Source organism: Panulirus ornatus, chromosome 4, assembly GCF_036320965.1.
Source record: "Panulirus ornatus isolate Po-2019 chromosome 4, ASM3632096v1, whole genome shotgun sequence".
NCBI lineage: Eukaryota > Metazoa > Arthropoda > Malacostraca > Decapoda > Palinuridae > Panulirus > Panulirus ornatus.
This window is the reverse complement of record NC_092227.1, coordinates 83,389,012-83,416,733: the sequence shown is the minus strand read 5'-3', so window position 1 is coordinate 83,416,733 and position 27,722 is coordinate 83,389,012. Positions and strand designations below refer to the sequence as shown.

General features: G+C 42.0%; 1 protein-coding gene across 1 annotated transcript in view; it reads right to left on the bottom strand.

The window, feature by feature from the left end:
• LOC139746005 (uncharacterized) overlaps window positions 1-9,245 on the bottom strand; it is a 339,080-nt gene extending 329,835 nt beyond the window's left edge. The window contains exon 1 of the mRNA XM_071656833.1: window positions 8,895-9,245. The gene's annotated coding sequence lies outside the window, so the exon portion shown is untranslated. The remainder of the gene's footprint in view (window positions 1-8,894) is intronic.
• Between the last annotated feature and the right edge of the window lie 18,477 nt (window positions 9,246-27,722).

Below are 27,722 nucleotides of genomic sequence, written 5' to 3'. Positions count from 1 at the left end.
ACCATAGGAATATCTGGTTCCGCTGGAAATCTGGGTCATGGACATTGTCCCCCAAGCATGGAAGGGCACATAGATATATTCCCTCCTTCACCCATCAAGTATTTCCCGATACACAGGCAGAAAAATGCCAGCTTATACCTTATGTCTCGTCACGATATGAGTCAATAAAGTCACAAGAGAAATATCTGCATGTAAAGTTGAGAATCCTATTCTCCAACAAGGGCTTTCTTTCCCAAGTTAGGCAACTGATGCTCAACAGTGGAAAGCATTGTCTAAAGACGAAGAATCTCACCAACGTCTTGGAGGTTTGGCTATGTGAAGAGGAGGAAATAAGCAGAACTTGGTCATCACTCACAATAGTTTATATATACACACCGAAGCATCATTTATATATAAACATTGAAACATCAGGGTATAGACATTGTTGTATGTTAGTGTTTTGTCTTTCTCATTCATACACATTCATTTAGTAAAAGATTAAAACTTGGTATTTGTGTACGTTCAAATGAATTTGTCGAATGATATAACTAGCAGAAATATCCATCTCCCTTAATTTCACTCCATCTATTGATCTGTTCATGACTGTAAATACCCATTAGATAATGAGTAACAATGATTAATCAGGCATGAGTTATCTCTACAGCTCTAGGAGTGAGACTCATACAGCTGTGAAACTATGAGTTACTTGAGACAGATGTGAAACCTGAGTTACCACAGACAGCTGTCGGAGTCAGACTGGGGCATCTGTAGAGCAAGGAGTATACTAGAGACGGCTGTGAAATCAGGGCTTGCATGAAGCAGCTGTTGGCTCGTATATCACTAAGGTACATGATTGGCTATCCAGTCAGCTGGGTGGGCGACGCCACGCAATCAAGGGTCATAAGGAAATGACGTGTGGGGGGCGTCATAGTTCACTAGAGACAACAGCAGGAACAGATGGGAACAGCTGTGAGGTGCCATGAGTTAGGAGAGAGAGAGAGAGAGAGAGAGAGAGAGAGAGAGAGAGAGAGAGAGAGAGAGAGAGAGAGAGAGAGAGATAGAGAGAGGCACGGAGGGAGGAAGACAGCTTAGCCAGCTGTTGGAGGAGGGTCATAGGTTACCGTGGCGTCAGCTGGACCCGCTCTATCATAGCTAATATAGAAGCTTCATAATCTTGTGGTGAGGAAGGAGTCGGGTGCAAGTTACCGTCAACAAGCGGCCCTCCACTGACACAGGGAGGAGAGTAAGTAAGTCTCTAATGTACGACGTGCGAGCGATTACCATCATCATCATCATCAGCATCATCCCAAGACCAAGTCATTACCTTAATGGTCCTTCCAGACTAGGCTAAGGGGTCTGCCATTAGGGTCTGGGTACTACCAATACAGAGAGACTCAAGCCAAGCAACACTACAGATATGCAAGTCAAAAAAAGCAACACAGCTAGGAAAGCCATGCAACACAAACACGTCAGTCAAGCAACGAAAACACCCTGTCATATGCGCCGTGGTAATCAATAACCTTTGCTTATGCGCAGATACCGTTTAACTTATATATATATATATATATATATATATATATATATATATATATATATATATATATTTCCCGATACACAGGTAGAAAAATGCCAGCTTTACCTTCTGTCTCATAATGAGCTTAGTCAATAAAGTCACAAGAGAAATATCTGCATGTAAAGTTGAGAATCCTATTCTCCAACAAGGTGTTTCTTTCCCAAGTTAGGCAACTGATGCTCAACAGTGGAAAGCATTGTCTAAAGACGAAGAACCTCACCAACGTCTTGGAGGTTTGGCTATGTGAAGAGGAGGAAATAAGCAGAACTTGGTCATCACTCACAATAGTTTATATATACACGCACCGAAGCATCATTTATATATAAACATTGAAACATCAGGGTATAGACATTGTTGTATGTTAGTGTTTTGTCTTTCTCATTCATACACATTCATTTAGTAAAAGATATATATATATATATATATATATATATATATATATATATAGGTATTGTATAAGATAACGTAGTTATGGACGAATTACCATATAAAACAGTACAGTATTCTCGTCTATCTCGACTGTTATTTCCTCTCTTTTTTTTTCCAAGGCAATCATATTTTGTTTATAACTTTGTTACCCCTCGTCCGATACGACAACAGAATACTGGACAAACTGAAACTCATTTGAAAAGACAATTTATTGTACTAATGTCGTTATGCCGTTAAAAAGATTTGACTGGAAATCGAATATTTCACTGGTTGCCCGATGGTATATTTTCTGATGGTCAGATATATATATATATATATATATATATATATATATATATATATATATATATATATATATATATATATATATATATATATATATATATATATATATTTTATTTCATACTATTCGCAACTTCCCGCATTAGCGAGGTAGCGTTAAGAACAGAGGACCGGACCTTTGAGGGAACATCCCCACCTGGTCCCCTTCTCTGTTACTTCTTTTGGAAATTTGCAAAAAAAAAAAAAAAAAAAAACGAGAGGGGAGGATTTCCAGCCCCCCCGCTCCCTTCCCTTTTAGTCGCCTTCTACGACACGCAGGGAATACGTGGGAAGTATTCTTTCTCCCCTATCCCAGGGATATACATATATATATATATATATATATATATATATATATATATATATATATATATATATATATATATATATATATAATCATTTATATATATTCATTACCCTTTGTCACTGTCTCCCGCGTTAGCGAGGTAGCGCAAGGAAACAGACGAAAGAATGGCCCAACCCACCCACATACACATGTATATACATACACGTCCACACACAGCACATATACATATCTATACATCTCAACGTATACATATATATACACACACACAGACATATACATATATACACATGTACATAATTCATACTGTCTGCCCTTATTCATTCCCGTCGCCACCTCGCCACACATGAAATAACAACCCCCTCCCCACGGCATGTGCGCGAGGTAGCGCTCGGAAAAGACAACAAAGGCCACATTCGTTCACACTCAGTCTTTAGCTGTCATGTATCATGTGTGGGTGCGCGGGTCGGTTCCTGGGGTTCGTGAACCACTGAGCTTTATGAGGTTCTCGAACCGTGTCCCAGCCAGTCTGTACAGGTTCAGCTTATAACACCAGAGAGAAACTTGGGCACCAACCCCGTGATCCCTAACCTGTAACACTGGGTTGTGGCGCTCATAATCGTACATTACGGACGGTGGTTCTTGCCCTCTACGAACGGCGCTTCTTGCCCTCTACGAACGGCGCTTCTTGCCCTCTACGAACGGCGCTTCTTGCCCTCTACAGACGGCGCTTCTTGCCCTCTACGGATGGTGGTTCTTGCCCTCTACGAACGGCGCTTCTTGCCCTCTACAGACGGCGCTTCTTGCCCTCTACGAAAGGTGGTTCTTGCCCTCTACGAAAGGTGGTTCTTGCCCTCTACGAAAGGTGGTTCCTGCTCTCTACGAACGGCGCTTCTTGCCCTCTACGAACGGTGGTTCTTGCCCTCTACGAACGGCGTTTCTTGCCCTCTACGAACGGCGCTTCTTGCTCTCTACGGACGGTGTTCTTGCCCCTTACGAACGGTGGTCACTGATAGCTATGCTTTATCTTGCTTCTGACCACCTTATTACGCTAGACAAATGAGACAACCTTTACTTGTGCTCCACAACACCAGTCACAAGTGAGCCAGCAAGACACCACACACTTTTGTGGGCCAGCAAGGAGACGCCACACACTGTAGTAGGTCAGCAAGACACCAACACACCCTGGTAGTGGGCCAGCAAGACACCCACACACTGTAGTGGGCCAGAAGACACCACACACTGTTGTGGGCCAGCAAGACAACCACAACACTGTAGAGGGACCAGCAAGACACCCACACACTCTTTGTCGGCCAGCAAGACGACCACACACTGTAGTGGGGCCAGCAAGACATACCACAAAACACTGTTGTGGGCCAGCAAGACACCAACACAATGTAGTAGGCCAGCAAGACACCCACACACTGTAGTGGGCCAGCAAGACACCACACACTGTAGTGGGCCAGCAAGACACCACACACTTTTGTGGGCCAGCAAGACGCCACACACTGTAGTAGGTCAGCAAGACACCACACACTGCAGTGGGCCAGCAAGACACCACACACTGTAGTGGGCCAGAAAGACACCACACACTGTTGTGGGCCAGCAAGACACCACACACTGTAGAGGACCAGCAAGACACCACACACTCTTGTCGGACAGCAAGACGCCACACACTGTAGTGGGCCAGCAAGACACCACACACTGTTGTGGGCCAGCAAGACACCACACAATGTAGTAGGCCAGCAAGACACCACACACTGTAGTGGGCCAGCAAGACACCACACACTGTAGTGGGCCAGCAAGACACCGCACACTTTTGTGGGCCAGCAAGACGCCACACACTGTAGTAGGTCAGCAAGACACCACACACTGTAGTGGGCCAGCAAGACACCACACACTGTAGTGGGCCATCAAGACACCACACACTGTTGTGGGCCAGCAAGACACCACACACTATAGTGGACCAGCAAGACACCACACACTGTTGTGGGCCAGCAAGACACCACACACTATAGTGGACCAGCAAGACACCACACACTGTTGTGGACCAGCAAGACACCACACACTGTAGTGGGCCAGCAAGACACCCGACACTGCAGTGGGCCAGCAAGACACCACACACTGTTGTGGGCCAGCAAGACGCCACACACTGTAGTGGGCCAGCAAGACACCACACACTGTAGTGGACCAGCAAGACGCCACACACTGTAGTGGACCAGCAAGACACTGTATAGCAGTGGTCAGGTAGGAATCGAACCCGCGTAACCAATAAACCTCTGATTCTCTAGCTGAACCATCTTTACCATAGAGAAAAGAAACACGTAACTGCACCCCAGCGGTGATGTATAACTCTATTTTACCCCCCGACCATTCCTGGAGAGGCTGTATCAACCGACTCAAAAGAAAATCTCGAGTGATTTAAGATCATAATCACTGGAATTCTCGAGGCAATGCGCACCTGGCTTGGATGGTATAAAAACCGCGAGGCTGAACGTTGGACCTTCTTAATTCCCTTTCCCTCAGGAAAGAGAGGAGAAAAAAGAATGATAATCGCACTTGAAAACCAGCAGCAATTCATTCGTTTTGCCTCGCATGTGGCATTCTCAAGCTCAATGGTGTTCTTTTTTTTTTTCTTTTCTCTTCTCCCCACGGCACGCGTAAGATGCATTCCCCGTCAAGGTCATCTCAATAATGATACATTAATTATTCATTCATTTATTATACTTGATCGCCGTCGGCGAGGTAGTGCCAGGAAACAGACGTAGAAAGACCCATCCACTAATATACACACTTATAGACATACACGCTCATACGCGTACATATACATAAGTATATATAACAGCATATGCACATACACATAGAGATACATACACATACACTGCCATATACATATATACACATGCCCATATTCATACTTGCCTTCATCCATTCCCAGCGCCACCCCGCCCCGCAGGAAACGGCATCGCCACCCCCTGCGTCAGGTAGGCAGCGCAAGGAAAACAGACAAAAAAAGGCGACATTCGTTCACACTTAAGAATCTAGCCGTCATGTGTAATGCACCAAAACCACAGTTCCCTATCCACATCCAGGCCCGACAGACCTTTCCATGGTTTACCCCAGACGTTTCACATGCCCTGGTTCAGTCCATTGACAGCACGTCGACCCTGGTATACCACCTCGTTCCAGTTCACTCTATTCCTTGCACGCCTCTAATCCTCCTGTATATTCAGGCCCCGATCGCTCAAAATCTTTTTCGCTCCGTCTTTCCACCTCCAACTGGGTCTCCCGCTTCTCCTTGTTCCCTTCACCTCTGACACATGTATCCTCTTTTTCAACCTTTTCTCATTCATTCTCTCCATATGTCCATACCATTTCAACACACCCTCATCTGCTCTCTCAACCACACCCTCTTTATCAACACACATCTCTCTTACCTTTCTTACTTACTCGATCAAACCACCTCACACCACATATTGTCCTCAAACATTTCATTTCCAACACATCCACCCGCTTCCGTGCAACCCTATCTATATCCCACGCTTCGCAACCATATAACATTTTTGGAACCACTATTCCTTCAAACATACCCATTTTTGCTCGCTAAGATAACGTTCTCTTCTTCCACACTTCCACACATTCTTCATAGCTCCCATCGCCATATATATATATATATATATATATATATATATATATATATATATATATATATATATATATATATATATATATATATATATATATATATAATTCATATATATTATACATAATCGTTGTGTGTATCATAAATAACATGGCGATGATCAAGTCACTCAGTTGCTCGTACTGCGTCAGCTAACATAAAAGATGAAAAAAATATACACCCCCCCACTGGAAAACCCTTAGCAAACATGCATGAAAAGACATATATATACACATGTCAGTGAAAAGCCAGTGGTGGGAGGGTAAATCACTTCCCCTTCCTGGTAGCAGCAACCAGCCACACGGCACGGCTGCACTAACTAGACACACACACACACACACACACACAAAAAAAAAAAAAAAAAAAAAAAGGTCTTAACGACCATGGTTTAAAAAAAAAAATAACGTACCTCACTTTCGCATGGATAGTTGATTGGTCAATGGGCTTATCCCTGGCGGTCTGAGCTTTATCTCAGATCTGAAGAGGAAAGCCACACGAGATGTCGATCTTTTCCTCTCTCTCTCTCTCTCTCTCTCTCTCTCTCTCTCTCTCTCTCTCTGGCAGGGCCGGGAAGGGAATGCAGGGGTATCTATATTTCTTGTCGTTGTGAAGGAGCAAATGTGACTTCTTCCCCCCCTAATTCCTCTCCGTCGGAAGGGCTAATCAAGGATGAATGCAGCAGACATGGGAGGTTGGTCATGGATGAATGCAGCAGACATGGGAGGTTGGTCATGGATGAATGCAGCAGACATGGGAGGTTGGTCATGGATGAATGCAGTAGACATAGATGAATGCAGCAGACATGGGAGGCTGGTCATGGATGAATGCATGCAAACTCAACCTAACGTAAAACCTAACAAACGTAACCTAACGTAAAAACTAACAAACTTAACCTTACGCAAAAACTAACAAATTCAACCGAACGTAAATCTAACGTAAAATCTTAACAAACTTAAACCCAACGTAACGTACTTCGCTGGAGATCAGAAACGGTCATAATACCCAACTTTGTTCCTATATTTCTTTTTCAGTCAATCATGTCAAGATGTGTCGATTCTCAAAGATGTCTCTGCCTTTTTGCCCATCCATTTAACAGCGCCCGCCCTGTATATTTTCCCGACAACTGTACATCACACACACTAGTCCTGGTCAAGCCAACGCACTTCCCTTCCATACAAATCTACAGCGTCTCTTCCTCCCTCCTTACAATCGGACATCCGATACTCTCTCTTTAATCAGCCTTCTTGATCATAATTCTGCAAATTCTTCTTCGCATATACATTCTAATCACCATACCACTAGTTCTTACCCTTTATCACTAGTTTGTAATCATTATCAACCATACAATCACTCCTTCCTCTATTTGTATTTAGCGAGTCATTTCTCGTTTTGTCTGCTCTCCTCATTTCACATTAAATCTAAAAAAAATCACTTCCACCGCCTACACTCACTCTGTTGGTTAGGAATTTAAGATAGTAGTTTTAAGGTGGGGAAGTGAACTGTACATTTCAAAAGACAAGCAAAATGACTTATTAACCCAAAAGACATTTTTTTTTATTATTCTTCCGCTGAGAGTTTTCTTACCTTTCAAAACACTGCCAATACCTCCAGCAAGGACTACGATACAGGTTAACAGAAAATATGGACAAGAAGAAACACACAGGGAAGCACCGCATGAAACTCCGTAATCCTAGCCTTAACTCCAAGTTATTCTATTTCTTTCGTACCCTCTTCTTGGTAAACTCTACTCTCTTTAAAGTTTTTTCCCCTATCTTTTGTTCTATCACCAGCCCTCCACACCAGACACATTTCATAATTCATTCCTACCCACTTCATTAGAAGCTTTCACCTGATACGTTGGCTGGACTTGCAGTATCTTCTCTCGTAAACATATGGTTCTAAGTACCAAGTTTACGAGAGGCCATTGCTCCAATTCCCGTCTCGAAGTAGTAAATTCTCTAATGATTCTTTCGATCACATCTTACTAAACGAATTACTCTATAACTCTTACATTAATTCAAACTATTTCATCTGTACATGAATTCTTTATATCATTACTTTTGTATGTTCAGATAAACCATCTATTTCGTCCTATGTTATATCAACTCCCATTTTATTCTACCTCCCATACACTGTAGTGGTTCACGGCCATTGTAGTACTTATCACAAAGTCCCCCTAAGGATATCCACTCCCCAGTCATTATTATCCTAGGTAAAATCTGCACTCTCCCCCAGCTATGATTATACGTGCAACACGCACTTCTCTTGAATTATTATTTACATCCCCTCAGTTACCATCAGAAAAATACTATGCACTCTCTCTCTCTCTCTCTACTAACATGTTTCAATGCTGTTGAATACATGAAAATATCTAAAGATAACAATGACCCAGTAATTTTCAAAGGACTGACCAAAGCTGTTCATCATTACGGTCGCCCGCCTTTCACAAAGTCAGTAACGACAAAATAAATATATCTATTTATGCTATAAGAAACGCCTGTTAAATAATATATTCAACCAGCATTAAATACTGTCACATTTAGCTAATAAATTAGCTCAATAGGTCTCATCTGTCGTGTAAACAACACTAGGAGAATTGCACTTACCTCTCTGTTGGACCACCATTCTGTTGTTATCAATCAAAACAAAACATTATGGTGGTTGTGTGATGGTCTAGATGCACGACAGATAGTCTTTCTTTCCCTTTTATCTTTATAATAACCTTTTAAGATAGGTTCACTGGCTTAGAAAACTAAAATTAAGAAAAATCTCTGAACGAATAATGCTGGTATGTCTGAATGCTTAGTGTTCGTAGTGGAATCTTCACTTGGCCTCATTTTCAGCTCTACAAAATGTCAAAAACACTTTAGCGAAACGCTAGCACCAACCACTTCACAGAAAATGCTACTAATTCTTTGTATAGGAGCGAGGGAAGGCGGTGTGAGAGGTGGCAATGCAAGCCTATCCTACCCTCCTTCTGTCGCAATGCCCAGCGCGAGCGACGACGCCTCACACACAACACGTTTCAGCCAGGCTTGCCAACCCCACCACACACACACACACACACACACACACACCTTGCCAAACACCTTGTTTTAGGTGTACCAAATCAGAAATCAGACTATTAAACAGTATTAAATAAGCACGAAGATTATCATATTTGAAAAAAAGGAAATTATCCTTACTATATTTATTGTTGACGTTGTTTAGAATAATCACAAAAACATAAATAAATTCCCTGAAACACAATCATGGCATATGAAACAACGCAAATGATACTTTGGATAATTGGTAACCTCTTGCTAACTACGGTCGCCTTGTTAACTAGTTACACAGCGAAGTTACAGTCATGCCGATGTAGGTGATTCTGAATTGATTTCTACCACAGCGTCGTACAACAACGTCATTCAAACATTAACAAACTCTCCATAAGCATAAGGATGAGAGAGGGTATCATACATATTTTTCTTAATGGTTGAATGCAGCATATTAGACCTATACTATAGACTGGGGTAGTATATATCATATATATTATATACACTGGGGAGTGCTTATAATACGCATAGTCCTGGGGAGTGGGTAGTGTATATCATATATATTATATCTCCTCTGGGGAGTGTTTATAATGTGTATAGTACTGGGGAGTGAAAATACAATGGAATGTAAATTATACGTGACATTGATGGTATTTATCACTTGTACATGAGTGTCATCCAGATGGTGTGTGGTGTTTGAAGTATATGTTGAAGGTGACGAAAAAGAGAGGGATGGCTGAGCAAGATGTCTCGTAAATACTATTGCATAATACCATTTTGCTACGTAGGTAAGACCTCAGTGGCACCTAAAAATAACAAGTCACCCACTGAAAAAAAAATATTTTCTTTCTGTATCTTATTTCATTTTCCTTACTTGCATCTAATCTAAAGTTTATAAATGTGATATTAGAATCACCTTGGAATCACATGAATGCCTGAAAACTGTAGTGTTTTAGAAGAAAAAAAGGAAATTACAGTTTTGACCAGAAAACAAGAATGAGCAACATGGGCCAGGTATATAGTGATTAATATGTGTGGTTTCGAAATAATCCTAAAAGGAGTAACTGTGAATATTTTGGCTGGTGAATGCTATAGCTGAACGTTAACGATCCTTAATGACCCCCTGGCAATTCAGGGGGCTCGTAACGACCGCATAACCAATTAACCACTCTCCACTCTTTCGGGCTTTGCAAGAGGATTATATATTGCTTGAAGCACAACCTGGACCTGAACTTTAGTGTGATGTTTGATCATTACTTGGTGGGGCGCGAAGGTGAGGGCTTGTAGAGTCTTCTAGAAGGGAGGGAATGATTATATGAAAGGGAAGAAGGTTCTGAAAGTGAGTGTGAACTTGGAAAAGAGGCTTGTGAGTAGAGACACTAGCATCAGTGATTAATCCATAGATACCAGCACCAATGATTAATGCATAGACACCTGCACAAGTGATTAATCAAGACACCTGCACTAATGATTAATCAGCAGACACCAGCATCAGTGTTAATCCATAAACACCAGCACAGTGATTAATCCACATACACCAGCACCAATAATTAATCCTTAAACATCAGTACCAGTGATTGATCAAGAGGTACCAGTTGTTATTATCACCCGAGATACATCAGCTAACCACTTTTAGTGCTGGACTGATTTTGTAGAACCAGTCATCTTTACTCTTATCATTTTCATCTTCACTAAGATGCGAAAATGCACAAGTCAATCGGTACTAACACCTTGTGAGAGTGATTGCAAAGCCGGGTGTGTGAAAAGGCGAATATGAGCCCCGGAAATATGACTCAATTATCGGTGTTTGAACAACACCAGGTCCAGTTTTGTGACCAGAAATAACGCATATGTTACCTAAATATATATATATATATATATATATATATATATATATATATATATATATATATATATATATATATATATATATATATTAGCTAGAGCCTGGTACCCATTTTATCGACCAGTCCCTATGGGTGGATGAACAGCTGGGTTGACTGTGGACCGACTGCCGCAACCGGGATTCGAACCTAAGCCCTCGACACTATGCGGCCAGTGAATGCGCCACGGTCAGGAACGTTAACCTCTACACCACGTAGGTCCATATATAAGAGAATTCAATATCATGGAAACACCCTACGTAGGATACTGCTATGTTTTAACATTACATAAGATAGTCGCTCTATCTACACTTTTTCGCTTCTCACAATGTAACCAGATTATTCCAAAAAGGTCTTGAGTTCTTCCTCGTGCTTATCTGTAGGTGATTATGATAACATAATCTACGTCTTCCCCCATAAATACAGTCTTTCAACTTCAGTATAAGCAAGATACACCTCCTCGTTGTATATATATCAATCATGAAATGCCTTATCATGCATTTTCTCTCCGACCAGCAGATCATGGAAGCACTCCTGGTCCTTTCCATCTTAACAACACAGATCATCGAGTCTTCTACCTTGGTCTTGGAACACATATTGTTTTGGAATACTAAAGTAATACTAAATCTCCAATCTGGTCTCTATACCTTCCATCTGTGCTGTATGGAGAGCCGGGGCATACATGAATCCTTATTTCGAACACTATATAATCTATTGTCATTCGCTACGTGCGTGCTTATGCACGAACCAAATAGTGGCTGTGCTTAGATATGCATATACATTTGTACCCCTTTTCTCTCGTGGCAAGATGCTCTGCTCACTTCAAAACATTGGGACATTCATGAACTAATGTTGGCCTTTGAAGGATTGGTTAAAATTGTAATAAGTACATTTTTTTTTCTCCTAGGTGGAGAAACGTTCGACTGCAATCATGAGTCCTGCCGCACTGCGTCAAAAAACGAGGTTGAAAAAATATTCGGAGGCAAAAATATTTGAACTGCAAGACAAACATGGGATTTGTAAAGGCCATGTGGTCCTGTGTTGTAAGTTATTTAATTGGGTCAGTGTTTATCATGACTCTTTTAACTGATGGCTCACCGGACACCACGCTGCATGCAACCCCCCCTGACTCATGCAAACACATCGGCCTCAACCTCATACGTAAGTAAAAACCATTTAAGAACCATACGACCAGGATGGAAGACACACATAAACAACACCCAGTGGATCACAGAGAAGTTATCCACCCTCATACCACACACACACACACACACACACACACACACATTTCTACCTAGATTCAGCACCAACACCAGCTATTATGCTACAAGAATGAAAATTCATCTAAGATGGTGTAGAACATGGCTAAAGAGATCATCGCACGTCTGCGCCGGAACCGACCATCAAACAACACACTCAACCACCATCCATTCACCCATACACAACACACGTCCCCCATCACAATCACAGAGAACACTGGCACACCCATGACCCATGAAGAAACCCATCCCGCATCACTCCCCCCATGGCTACGCCAGCCATCTGCGAGAGCCACTAAGTCAACATGGGCTTTTCACAGACACGAACCCCCAACATTAACCACAAAAATATCATTCTTACTCGTTGTGCGGGGAAAACACACTACACCAACCACGCCTCCGAGCAGCCACTCACTATGCAGGCAAACAAAAAACACCCCCGCTCAGAAAAACCCCCCACGCCTGGCAGCCATGCAAGCAAACACATCCCACACAACCAACCATCCTAGAACTCAACCTCACCCTCACATCCTACAGAGGGATTTCACCTCTCCCTTCAACGATGAAGACGCTGCACATATAGCCACTCGCTCTTCGCCTACCTAAAGCTGTCTGTCCTCAAATACAACCCATCCAAACACACACACACACACACACACACACACATACACACACACACACACACACACACACACATCTGAGGGTTGTCAAGAAACATTCCAAGTGCATTGTCAGGAGAGATGGTGAGTGACAAGGATGATATTGAAACCTGTTATAGTCTGGAAGGAAACTATAACATGAATCAGGTTAGGCTTGTTAAAGTGACGTAGTATTGACCCCGTGGAGAATATTTGGAAGAAAACATGAACTGTAGCGGCCACAAGAGTGGGTGTCTCTAAGCTTGGCCCCCTTGGAGTTCGTGCTAGCATGCGTAACCCTAAAAGGAAGAGCCAACTCTCTAAGTATACAAGCGAAGCCCCAGCGACTCTCTTAGCCAGCGTAGCGACACTCGGGCGAGCGTACGCAAGAGGTTTCGTCAGTGCTCATCAAAGAGAGATTATCCTAAATCCGTCTCATCCATTTTCTTTGATTTGCTATGACCATTGTCGCTTCATTTAAACATATACTGTATATTCACATATCCTTGTATGGCCTGGTAAACTATGTTCACACACACGTGTATGGCCTGGTAAACTATGTTCACACACACGTGTATGGCCTGTTAACCTATGTTCACACTCCCGTGTATGGCTTGGTAACCTCCTCTTGGGTTGAGAGGTTTACGTCGACCGTATGGAAACAGGGAGGTTCTCATAGCCGATAATAGATCAACGTTTTCGTAAACCTGTCGCTGCAGGTGATGGTATCACGCTAGGGTTGGAACGAAAACGGTTCAAATCAGGTGAATTATGACGCCAAAAAGAGTGACTAAAGAAATGATTGGGGACTTTTTATCTTTTTTTCTCCTAGGGTTATTAAGATCTATGACACAATATTTCAAGCTAGTTGAAGTTGTGAGGAGTTTTTCTTTGAAGAGAAAAGTAATGTACTGTTGTTTCAGGTCTACAGTCAACAGCAGGTGTCATACTTCTATACCTAGCAGACACAAGTGTCATACTTCTATACCTAGCGGACACAAGTGTCATACTTCTATACCTAGCAGACACAAGTGCCATACTTCTATACCTAGCAGACACAAGTGTCATACTTCTATACCTAGCAGACACAAGTGTCATACATCTATATCCAGCATGCAAAGATGTCGTATTTCTGTACCTAGCAGATATAGGTGTCATACTTCTATACCCAGCAGACACAGTTGTAATATTTCAACACCTAGCAGACACAGGAGTAATACTTCAATACCTAGCAGACAAAAGTGTCATGTGTCTATACCCAGCAGACACAGGTGTCATACTTCAATACGTACCTGACACAGGTGTCATATGTCGATACCCAGCAGACACATGTGTCATACTTCTATACCTAGCAGACACAGGTGTCACACTTCTATACTCAGCAGACACAGGTGTCATACTTCAATACCTACCAGACACAGGTGTCATATGTCTATACCCAGCAGACACAGGTGTCATACTTCAATACCTAGCAGACACAGGTGTCATATGCCTATACCCAGCAGACACAGGTGTCATACTTCTATACCTAGCAGACACAGGTGTCATATGTCTATACTCAGCAGACACAGGTGTCATACTTCAACACCTACCAGACACAGGTGTCATATGTCTATACCCAGCAGACACAGGTGTCATACGTCTACACGCAGCAGACACAGATGTCACACGTCTACACCCAACAGGATCAGAATACGTCTCATGACAGTAAGGACAGGTGACAGTCTTCAACACCTGTTAAGGAAAGGCATTCATTACCTTTGCCGCACGTCTACATTCTACAAAATCAGGTGCTCATTCGTCTACATCCACGGACGACATCTGTCATAAAATCTAGATCCAAGTGGAGCTGGTGTCGGATAATAAGACAGGTGTTACACCATCTAAATCCTATAATGACAGGTGCCACACATCTACATCTTATAAGAACAGGTGTCACACACCTGCATCCTATAATGACAGGTGTCACACGTCATCCCTTTTTTTTTAAAGACAGATGTCGAACGCATTCACCCAACCAACTACAGAAGTCAAATGGAAACATGACTGTTTCAGAACGGGGTCTCTCTCTCTCTCTCTCTCTCTCTCTCTCTCTCTCTCTCTCTCTCTCTCTCTCTCTCTCTCTCTCTCTCTCTCTCTCTAATGCACACACACACACACACACACACACATTTCATTCACTAATTGTCATTTATATGCCATTTGAACGAAAATTCCTGATTACATCCATTCTCAATTAAATACTCTTAATTATTCTGTCCATTGCCATATTATCTTTCATTAGAATTCAAGTCGTAAATGCTTAAACGTATTTCAAATTATTGCTAGTACTCGCCTTTAGATTAATCAAGAGGCTTTTCAGACGAATCAGAGCGGATGATTGGATGGGTCTGGCTTCGCTCTGGGGCCGCCAGGTGGCAATTAACGTGCCTTGAGAGGCGTGGTAAAGACCACTAGAGACTCGTTATTAAGACTTATTGACTGAGAAACTCCCAGGGTTTCTTGTGACCCGAGTTGTGATCTGAGGAGGAGATGAGACGAGGAGCTTGGTGGATGTTGCGTCCTTATGTATGTTGACCCTTGGCTCTCACAGACCCTTGGCTCTCACGGACCCTTGGCTATCACAGGTCCTTGTCTCTCAGAGGCCCTTGGCTCTCTGAGACCCTTGGCTCTCACGGACCCTTGGCTATTACAGACCCTAGGCTCTCACAGACCCTTGGCTCTCACAGACCCTTGGTTTTCAGAGGTCCTTGGCTGTCACAGGCCCTTGGCCATCACAGGCCTTTGGCTGTCACAGACCCTTGGCTCTCACAGGCCCTTGGCTCTTACAGACCCTTGGCTATCACATGCCCTTGGCTCTCAAAGATCCTTGGCAATCAAATGCCCTTGGCTCTCACAGACCCTTGGCTTTCAAAGGCCAAGAACCTTCACAAAGTCTTGGTCATTACTGAACATCGGACCCCACAGAATATTGCCTCTTACACAACCTTACCTTATAGACACACATAAGGATTTTTACACACAACTGGATCTCAGAGTTACTTGGTTCTCATAGACTCCTTCGATATACATGTTTTACTGCTTTACGTACCAAACTTGTCATTCCATTGTATATTTGTTTTGGATCACCATAGATTCTTTGTAAGGGTATACAGTATCAACGCGACTATGCATATCATTCCTATAGACTCTCCTCCCTTCATATAGCGCCCGAATGGAATGTCTTCCACGTTGTCGTGAAGCTAAAGTCTGCCTCTTGTTAGGAGAGCTTATCTCTCCCTCGCTGCTGTCATGTGCCCTTTGGACAGAATGGGTCAGATCTTATCTCTTTGTTTCCACGACAACAGTAAAATCAGGTGCGTTTTCCCTAATACGATCCTTGGATACCAGCTTCTTGTCATTTTTCTTTTTCTTTTCTACTAATCCTTCTGCATTTGTATAGTTTACTTGTGACATTATAATCAGGTCTCACTCATGATCTGCCTTTGGTGCTGGGGTGTTCTGTCCTCTCGTCTCATTCGCGTCTCCCGTTTTATTGCCTCTTGTGTATCTTCTATGTTTTATCCCTCTCTTCCCTTAGTCTATCACGCTTGATGAATACTTCTCTGAATTCCTCCTTTATCTAAGTTTCTAATTCTACCTAAGTGCCTCCTGGCAGGATAACTCAAAGGCACCCGTCCTTCACAATATAAAGATTGTGTCCGACTGGTTTATAGTCTCTAGGGATCGTTTTTATGGGTATTCTTTCTTTCCTTTGCTCTTTCTTCTTTATCTGATTTGTGATCATCTCCAGTCCAAGAACGAGCAGTGATGAACACTTATGAACCAACTGGTCTACTGATCTATAGAATTCTGATGTTAATCACAAATAGTTAAGTCCTTCAAAATTGATTCGCCTTCATCTGACGAACGATTAGTGATAAACACGTATGGACCTCCTGGTCGACTGACCTATAGAATTCTGATGTTAATCACAAATGGTTAAATCCTTCAAAATTAATTCGCCTTCATCTGACTCTCTGTACAATATCCCTTTGTGCTCATATGGTCCTGTATCCTCTGTATTTCTAAACAATTTTCATCCACCCGATCATACATTTTCCCCCCGCGAATGTTGAGCCTCATTCAATTTCCTGTGTACATCTGCTCCACTGTTCCCAGGTTTCTGTTCCACTGCATCAGTCATCATCCTCTGAGACTGTTGACCAACTCCCAGACTGCAAATCTAGTTTCCCTTCCCAACTCTATTTTGAATAGTTTCTGTTCTCTGTATTATAGGCACTGCCTCTCCTTCAGCAGCTTCTAGGGTAATCAGACTATTTCTATTGCTCTATGGGTGTCAAAATGTGTGACTTATGTTGATATAATTGCCTTCTGGAATTCAGATATTCCTTTCCACTCTCCTTCCTGTTCTGAAATCGTGTCAGCAGAGATTCTGTGAACGTTAATCAAATGCTTTATCATGAAGCCAATGGTAAAAAAAAAAAAAAAGAGGAAATTTTCAGACATTCTACCTTCTCTCCTTTCGTTATATTTCTGCTACGTAACCTCTATAGACTGGATTCTGTCACAAACTCGTCACGAAACTCGAACCATGGAGACAAATAGAGAACGGGGTATCTACGCTCTTAACATCACTTCACGAAACATCATCTACATCAGTACAACGCCACTATACAAATCACCAGTCTATTTGCCTGTGACGGACGAGTGTGAAGAAGCAACACCCGTGTCAGCATACATCGTTGAGTTTTCTGAACTGTAAGTAATTTTTCTCTCATTCGCTAAGACATAATTGTAACAATTTAACCCCATATTCCTTGCCGTCCTGTGCGAAGCAGATACGAACGCTGGTCACAAGAATAGGACCAGGCTAGACAGTGTCTCTGGCGATATGCACCTTTCAACTTAACACAACAGTGAAGACAGTTAGGTTAAGGTAGGGTAAAATACTCATTTTCTCCACATCCTCTGACAAGGCAAATAGTCGTTGTAACATTACGCTTACCGTAATATATATATATATATATATATATATATATATATATATATATATATATATATATATATATATATATATATATATATATATATATATATATTTCTTTTTTTTTTTCTTTTAAACTATTCGCCATTTCCCGCGTTAGCGAGGTAGCGTTAAGAACAAAGGACTGGGCCTTTTTTGGAATATCCTCACCTGGCCCCCTCTGTTCCTTCTTTTGGAAAATTAAAAAAAAACGAGAGGGGAGGATTTCCAGCCCCCTGCTCCCTCCCCTTTTAGTCGCCTTCTACGACAAGCAGGGAATACGTGGGAAGTATTCTTAATCCCCTATCCATAGGGATAATATATATATATATATATATATATATATATATATATATATATATATATATATATATATATATATATATATATTTACTGACTAGTTGTAAAGTAAATAAAGATAATCTCAGAGGTTGCAAAAGAAGCCTTGTATCTCGTTCTGCATTAAATGTCTTGAACATTTCCAGGTTCGCGGACGCCTCAAGCCTCCAGGGAACGTGGGGTATTTTCCTCGACTAAAAACTGCACAAACTTTGCATCTAAATGGGAAATGTATTTCATACAGCGTCATCGTCCGAAAGCAGTGGAAGAACGCAGGAGAATTCTCTGCTGGACGGCTTCTTTCTCTGCCGAAAACTGGAATATAGTCAAACCTGTGTTTGACTGACTACATTGGTGACAATAATGGTATAATGGTATATGATTTACTAACGTCAAGTGTGACAACTGATGAAAATATACCTGCTTTTCGTGCCTTTCAGTTCACGTTATGTCACAGGGGATCTCATGGACTATTGGCTCGTCTAAAATGAAGAGATTTTGAAGCACCGTAGTCTAACGGTTTGCGTACCGACCTGCTGCGCGGGTTTCGAATCGTAGGACTGGGTTTCGAATCCTCGACGGCCATAGGTAAATATTTATCATTACATCTCTGGGGAGAGGGGAGATAGAATACTTCAAGAATAAGGAATCGAACGCCGTATCTTTTATGTGGGAGCTGGGCACAGCAACCACTCGGCTATGCTACCCATGATAGGGAAATGACTATTCGAGTACCAGTAATCGAATACCCTTCGTCTCAAGTCCATGAGCAACGGCGACCAGACTGGTTATATCCCTTCAGACTCACATTATCCAGTAGCCAGCCATTTTTACTGAACTTACTGTCACACGTGGAATTATATGAGCACAAAGAGATTGAAAATGACAGAGCGCTTTTTCAGAAGACAATAATGCCCTCCAACAGCAAAGATTCGAACCCAGTACCATTTGTGTGGTAGATGGATACACAAACCACTCATGATTCTGCTCTTCAAAATACTAGATCCTTGACAAACTAAGTTTATGATACGATACTTACTATGGAAAACACACTCAGATCTTTCTCTACAAGCCACAAAGAGTCCAGACGATCGCTAGAGTAGCAGTATCATAAGTCTATGCTCAATAACAAAATGGACGTATAGGCCAAATGTATATATTTACAAAATAGCGTAGAGGGAGAGAGATATGCCTAATGCGTTCCAGTCGACCAAGTCCAGTTTGGTGGGTTGGCTTTGGTGGCCAGTGACCCGTGTTAGCTATTAGGCCTGATGAAATCGCTTTTTTTTTTTTTTATTATGTTGCCTGTAGGATAAATACTGACATTTACGCCTCATTCTACTTGATGCTTGTGATCACAGTCATTATTTTAAAAGCCTGCCATGCCAGCGTTTGAGACAGGATAATGTAAATGTTAGCGGATATGTACCGCTTTTTTTTTTTTTCAATTTAGAACATTGTTGATTAGTATGGAGTAAGATCGTTGGTGACATTTAATGAAGATTTCTGCGAAATTGCTGGTTTAGCAGTTAAATTGACGAGGGGACTGTTTCCTCATTCCGAGGTGTTGCGCAGGTACGAATTAAGAAAGTTAATGTGTTCAGTACGAGAAAGAGAATGCGTATTAGTAGAAGGAAGAGAATGGAAAGTGAGCTGAAAGATGTAAAGTGGAATCATCAGTATAAGAGTCTATGGTGTTAGGGGTAGGATTTGAAGATCATTTACTGGGAGAAGAGAGTAGGCGACAGGACAGAACCCTGCGGAAAACTGCAGATGATGGGGTAGGAAAAGAGGAGGATAGTTCCTCCTTCAAAGACCACTGCAGCGAGAGGGCCAAAGAGGAAAAACTAAACTTTAATGAACAGAGAGAAGCAGAAAAACCAAAGAAAGAAAGGGAGAAAAAGAGAGAGAAAAGACTTATGGCACACCCTACCAAATGCTATAGCGATGGAGGACCAGAGGTGAGTCACTTAGGATTGAACATCTCCAATCGACCTATCGCTGTGAAACCCATAATGGTGGTCGAAAAGAAGGGAATGGGATTCTAAGCGTCTGTGAAGGTAGGAGTTAATAAGATACAATATGATATAATCTGATATAATATGATATGATAAGAAGAGAGAGAGAGAGAGAGAGAGAGAGAGAGAGAGAGAGAGAGAGAGAGAGAGAGAGAGAGAGAGAGAGAGAGAGAGAGAGAGAGAGAGAGAGAGCGGTGGTAATGATAAGAGTGTGGTTGAGAGAATGAGTGAAGAGAAATTGACGAAGGGGATGTGTGCGTCAGAAGTAGAAGAAAACAAGGTGAACGGTGAAGACCAAATTGGAGATGTAAGGATGAAATGAAAAAGATTTTGAGTGCTCGGGGCCTGAACATGCAGGAGGGTGAAAGGCGTGCACAGGATAAAGTAAATTGGAACGATGCAGTAAACAGGGGTCGATGTGTTGCCAGTGGACTGCATCAGGATATGTGAAACAGCCGATAGACCATGGAAAGGTTTGTGGGGCCTGGTTGCGAATAGGGAAGTTGTGGTTTTGGTGCATAACACATGACAGATAAATTGTGAATGTGGAGAATGCGGCCTTTCATCGTCTATTCCTGGCGCTATCATGCTAACACTGAAAATTGCGATCAAGTATGAAAAAGAAATATTTGAAATCCTTGCGAAAATATTCGGAGATTAAGCAAACTGAGTTTAGAAAATCAACGTTGACAAACTTTACGCAGCTATCGAACAAAACTTCCTGCTGGCAATAAACGCCGAAAACATGGGGAAAAATGTAGAGACATTATAGTTCTGAGAGTGTCATATATACGTGCATTTATATACCTATATATCTGGTTCTCAACAGATGTGGGGTTTTTCTGGAACTGACAACGTTACAACTTTAACAATCATTATGACCTAAGCTTATTTCAAGACGGGATTTACAGTAATATGTTATGGATTTGAATATGCATAAATGAAATACTTTTGATATTGTGGTTCCAAAGTGAGAAAGAATTCTATAAGGTGTTGTTTTATAAAAACAATAAGCAGATGGACTCTATTATAATTCCAGGGTAAAGAAACAAATCTACAGGTAACTTGAAAAAAATTCCACCAGCTTCCAGGACTTCAAATGGTGATCATAAAGAGATTAACAGAATCAAAGAACGAGTGAAGGATATTTGGGGCTTAAATTTAAAGGTGGAATATATGTCTTAAAATGAAAGTGTTGCGTGTAGTTGAAACTCCTTTCAGGCGATGTTTTCCCTTCACCTAAAAAAAGAAAAAAGGTCTGCTTGCCTATTGGACTTCAAATGATGATCATAAAGAGATTAGCAGAATCAAAAAACGAGTGAAGGATATTTGAGGCTTAAATTTAAGGTGGAGAAAACGTCTTAAAATGAAAGTGTTCTGTATAGTTGAAACTCCTTTCAGACGATGTTTTCGCTGCTTGCCTATTTCGCACAAGAATTCAAGACCAGATGCCCTTTTGTTTACAGAAGATCAGGTGCTACAACAGAAAACGTATCATCAATAGAAAATGGATGAATCCATGCACACCCGGATCAACGACATGAAGAGGAGGATAGACCGTAGGGAACGAACAGTCAGAGTCCGACTAGACTTCCCGCTTCATCTCCACTGGGACGGGGAAACCTACTCCCGGATATTGCTACGGACAGAGAGAGAGAGAAAAGGTAGCTGGATTGCTCTCCTTGTGACACGGTCGAGGAGTGAATGCAAAAGACTCTTTCCTCCCCAAGGGCCCATGGATTGTTCGAGACACAGTACTAGGAGGGCGAGCGAATGAGGGCTTGAGAATTTTTTAGAGAAATGGAGCTTTAAGAACCTAGAGCAATGGCTTAGCTCTATTTTTTCTTTTAATCATGGACTCCTTCTCCTTCCAAAACTGAGGTGAGGGAGGAGATCCGCATGCGCCACCATTGAGGAGGGAAATGTCATCGACGGGAGATAATTTGTTTGTGTGCCGTGTCGACACTTCGTCCTTGAGATCGTGCGAGCGCCAGTTCATCGAGTGATCCTTACATTCAAGATATGTTTGATCCATTGGGCCACAGGTTGACGAGAAACTACCTGCAGTTGGAGGTAGCAAGAGGAGGAGCTTCTCCTTTTCAAAGCCGACCTCTAAGATGTTCTAATCTGTAGTTCTCCTTCAGGAGAAGAATACGCTAAGCTGCTTCACTTGTGCCTCATCTCTCTATTGGGAGATGAGGCTTTCAAACTGGATGTGTGGCGTTCGTGGCTCCGGGAGCCTTTCAGTTATATCTCTGGTCAAGGGCACATGTTCTCTAAGGGTCATTCTTCCCCCGTCATCATTTGGCCGAGAAGTGCCGCCTCTTGAATAGGCTGAATTTAGGAATGAACCTCCATTGGCTGTTTGAGCAAACCCCCTGAATGAACGGACGCAGATACTTCAGCTGATGATTGTCCACTATCCTGATTAAGCAGAAGCGTCTGGACTCCAGGCTCAACAGATTTCCAGTCAATCAATCACCCCTGGACTGAAAACAATGGCCTAAAGAAGGAAAGAAGAAAGTAGAGCAAAAAATAATACGTCTCAGTTGGAAAGGGATTCTTCCCACTTAGATGGTACTGCAACCTTGTTATACAGTCTTTCGTCTTCCTTCGATGTCTCTTCTTTTCTTACGAAAGTCATCTTAATTTCCAGAGAAATTAGGATCTAGAGACTATGATGTAGCCTTTGTGGAAGATGGGTTTCTCTCTCGCAGCGTACTGGTGGTAGAAATTACACTGCAAGTTTTCTGTTCATTTTATAACATATCGGAATATCAGTGGGACTTAAGGTTTCTTAGTAAATAAGATTACAAATACAATATCGTTGACTTGCTCACCTTACTCCCACTACAACATGGACTAGTTCATTTACTCTTATTGATCATATGTCTCGACAGGATCACGGAAAGCGTCAATTAAAGCTTCGTTGTTTACTCTGTTCAACTTTCTCTCGGAGTGCGAGAGTTAGAGGTTCACTGCATACAGGTCGACGCCATTTCGAAGCACACTGGTCAGAGCTTAACTGTTTACATTTCGACACCATCTCGAAGCACATCAGTTCGAGCTTCACTGCTTATAGATCTATACCATCTCGAAGCACATCAGTTCGAGCTTCACTGCTTATAGATCTATACCATCTCGAAGCACGTAAGTCTGAGCTTCATATCCTACACCTCGACATCATCTCGAAGCACATCAATTAAAGCTTCGCTGCCTACACTTCGAGAACATCTCTTGCAGCTTCACTGTTTCAACTGCTCGAACACCCCGCTCGGGATCCTCCGGAGGTTGCGATGCCAACTGAGGGGATCATATGCGAAGCGCGAGCAGCAGGTGTTGCCATGGTAACAATGGGAGATGCTTGTGTCACCCCCCCTCCCCCCCTGTCGTAATAAGGTGAGCCAGTTGAGCATATCATCATGGGATAAACAGCGTTAATTAGGGTGCTGGAGCCAGCCAGCCAGCCAACCAGCTTGCTGGAAGTACACGCACGCTCCTCCGCACGAGACTCGATTCGAGATACGAGCCACAGCGTTGGAATTCGTACCAAGTTAAATGGCACTCAACAGTGAACTAGCCCAGGGATAATTACCGTTGTAAACAGGGAAGAATCTTTGAGAGACATGCTCCTGTGAACCATACTTGGTACACTTGCCCTGTGGACCATACTTGGTACACTTGTCTTGTGAACCATACCTGGTACACTTGTCCTGTAAACCATATTTAGTACGCTTGTCCAGTGAACCATATGTGGTACACTTGTCCTGTGAACCATATGTGGTACACTTGCCCTGTGAACCATACTTGGTACACTTGTCTTATAAACCATACCTGGTACAATTGTCTCGTAAACCATATGTGGTACACTTATCCAGTCAACCATACCTGGTACACCATTGTAAGCCAAAACTGGCCAGTATAAGAACGAGTCCCTCACGAACCGATTTCTCAAGTCTACCATCTCACAACCAGGAGGAGGACAGACATACCATCTCTGTATACATCGTGAGAGACTGAGGCGGGCCTACACGTCCTTACTGTATAATACAGCACCTCACAGACCTCCGTATGCTGTGTGGGGGAAAGTCATTTACAGCAGCTAAACCATATTGAAACATAATAGCGCTAAATCCTTTACTGGGCGTTAGCGGATGTCGCTTGAATTAATTATACACGTCGACTTGGACACTTTAACAAACGAGAGAAATATTTACCGTCTGGGCAAAGAAGAAAATTATCCAGCTCTGTGCCACAGTTACTGGTGCGTGTGTGTGTGTGTGTGTGTAGCGGGGAATTCTTGGAACGGTGTTTGTGCTTTACTATGTATTCGTACGGATTGTATTCTCCGAAGAAGCTAATTATGTGTCTTACTTTTCAACCAGAGTTTCTCGCCTCCTGACACCTACAGAAACTGGTCTCTCGGTAGGTAAAGATGGGCAAGGTAAGTCCAATGCAATATATATATATATATATATATATATATATATATATATATATATATATATACTCTAGCCTGAGTCAGGTAAAAATCTTATCGACTGATCTTAAAGGTGGATGAACAGCTGGGTTAAGTGTGGACCCGCTGCCGAAACCAGGATTCGAACCTATGCGCCCTTTCCCGCGTCTACGAGGTAACGTCAGGAACCGACGAAGAATGGCCACATTTGCCCATATCCATTTTCTAGCTTTCGTATGTAATGACCCGAAACCACAGCTCCCTCTCCACAACCAAGCTGGCTGCTTCACAAGCCCTGGTTCAGTCCATTTAAAGCACGTCGTCCCCTATATACCACATTGCTGCAATGGACTCTATCTCATGCATGCCTTTCGCCCTCGCGCATGTCCATGCCCTGAACACTTAAAACGTATCTATAGCTATTTGGTGTCCCCTTCTCCTTATTCTTCCTCCTCTGACAGAAACATCCTCTTTGTCAACCTCTCCTCACTCATTCTCTTTAAAAGTCCATACTATTCCAGTACACCCTCTTCAGCTCTCTTAACCACACTCTTCTCACTGCCACACCTTTCTCTTATTCTTTTGTTACATAGTCGATCAAATCGCCTCACACGACATAATGTCCTCAAACATTTCATTTCCGACATATCCACCCTCCTCCGCACATCCTCATCTATAACTCATGCCTCGCAGCAATACAACATTGCTCGGACTTCTGTACCTTCAAACATACAGATTCATTCCATGTTCCCAGAATCTTCGCCCCCTCATCCACCCTATGACTCACTTCCGCTTCCATGGTTCCATTCGCTGCCATGTCCACTCCCAGGTACCTTAACATTCTTTACTTCCTCCAAATTTTTTTCGTTAAAGTTTTCTCCATATACCTCCTACCAATTCCTCTTTGGATTCCTCCTTTACCTTAGTTCCTCTGCTTCCTGCATATATACCTTCCTCGTCATTCTCTCCTCACTCATCCTCTCCAGATGTCCAAACCATTTCAGCTCACCCTCTGCAACTCTCTCATGCATACTCCTCTTAGCATCACATCTCTCTCATAACCTATCAGTTCTTACCATTCCTCTGATAGACCAAATACCTTTGCTTTTACTCACATTTACCTCACAACTTCCCCGTTTCACTCACCCAAAATCAGAAACCTCCTAATGCAGTTTCCTTGTGTGTTCAGCAAACAGTTACTGACTTATCTTCCAGGAACTCCCCACCCACCGCAACAGATTGCAGACCTGCCCCTTTCTCCAAAAAACTCCCATACACTTTTTCCTTTGAATTATCTGTATTTCCTCCAATATCATCCCTCCACCATTACAGACAGTCTCGAAGGGATCCAGTGATCTGTCGCAGTTTAAATTCCTTTCTATTCCTTTGTATCATGGGACGAAGGATTTACGTAACCTCTTTTAGAATATTGAGAAAAAGAAGCATTGTTATATCACTGGTGGACAGGATGATCCATAGTGTTAACAGATTATCAAGAAGTGAAATAAAAAAGTTAATGGTTTACATAAAATATCCAAGCTATATAAATGTCCCTGCTAACATTGCATAAACATGTTGATAATGGGCGTTTATATAACTTTATTGCCCTATACATATAGGAGAGTGAGTCTGACAGGTACATCTTAAAAGGTGAATATGTAAAATAGATCGTCAAGAATCTTGCGAAAAAGCCTCAGCGTCAGACGTTTTGCCAAGGAAAAATATAACTTCCAAAGTTTAAGATTCAAGGACACTCGAGTGGTGACTCCTTATGCATAAAGTGGCAACGATGAAAAGTTTAGAGCAAAGTAAAAGTTACTTTATTATTATTATTATCATTATCATTATTATTATCATCATTATCATTATTATCTTTATCATTATTATTATTATTATTATTATTATTATAATCATTATTACTATTACTATCATAATCATTATTACAATTTTCTTTTTCAACACCAAGACTCCTTTCACCGAGTCTCTGCTGCACCTCAGATATCTGACGAGACTGTACACCACCCCGACCACATATATATATATATATATATATATATATATATATATATATATATATATATATATATATATATATATATATATTCATTTTTTCCAATGGCCCATCAAGTTCTTATCCTGTACAAATTGTTATTAATCATAGCTAACATTTGTACCAAATGTGAATCCCTTCCACAATGTCCCTTCGTTACTAATTGTCTTCGGTCGCCTACAGGAAATAGCTAGATATACAGGAGGTCACGTACCATAAGAGTAAAGTGACTCAAATGGCTTTCTCATGTATACTAAGACTTTTTAGCTTTGTTGGTTGGTAATGCAATGTCCTTAAACCTTTCATTTTTTAATCCGTGTCTTTCGCTCCACGATTGTGGGGAAAGCTATGCTAGAAAACGGTATCTAATAGTGCAAACTGGTTTATGGCGTCAGAGAAGGCGACGTCATAGATGATCTTACGTCATGTAACACTCTAGCCAATAGCGGAGGAAGCCTGGTGTCTTTCACGCGACCGGTCCATTGTCTGAAATGAGGCAGTGTTGGTTGGCAGAGAACAACAGCTCGGGTTCTATTTGCATGTCAGCGAAGCCGGATTTGATTATCCGGATACGCTTCGAAATCTAACCGGCTGTAAACACGGAGTTAAACCCCCGACCCGGTTTGTGAGCCGGACAGATGGTCGTAAACATCATGAAACTTTCAGTCAGTTGGGCCAAAAAATTGATGAAATGAAAAAATTTTTCTAAAGAATTTAAAGTTGCGCT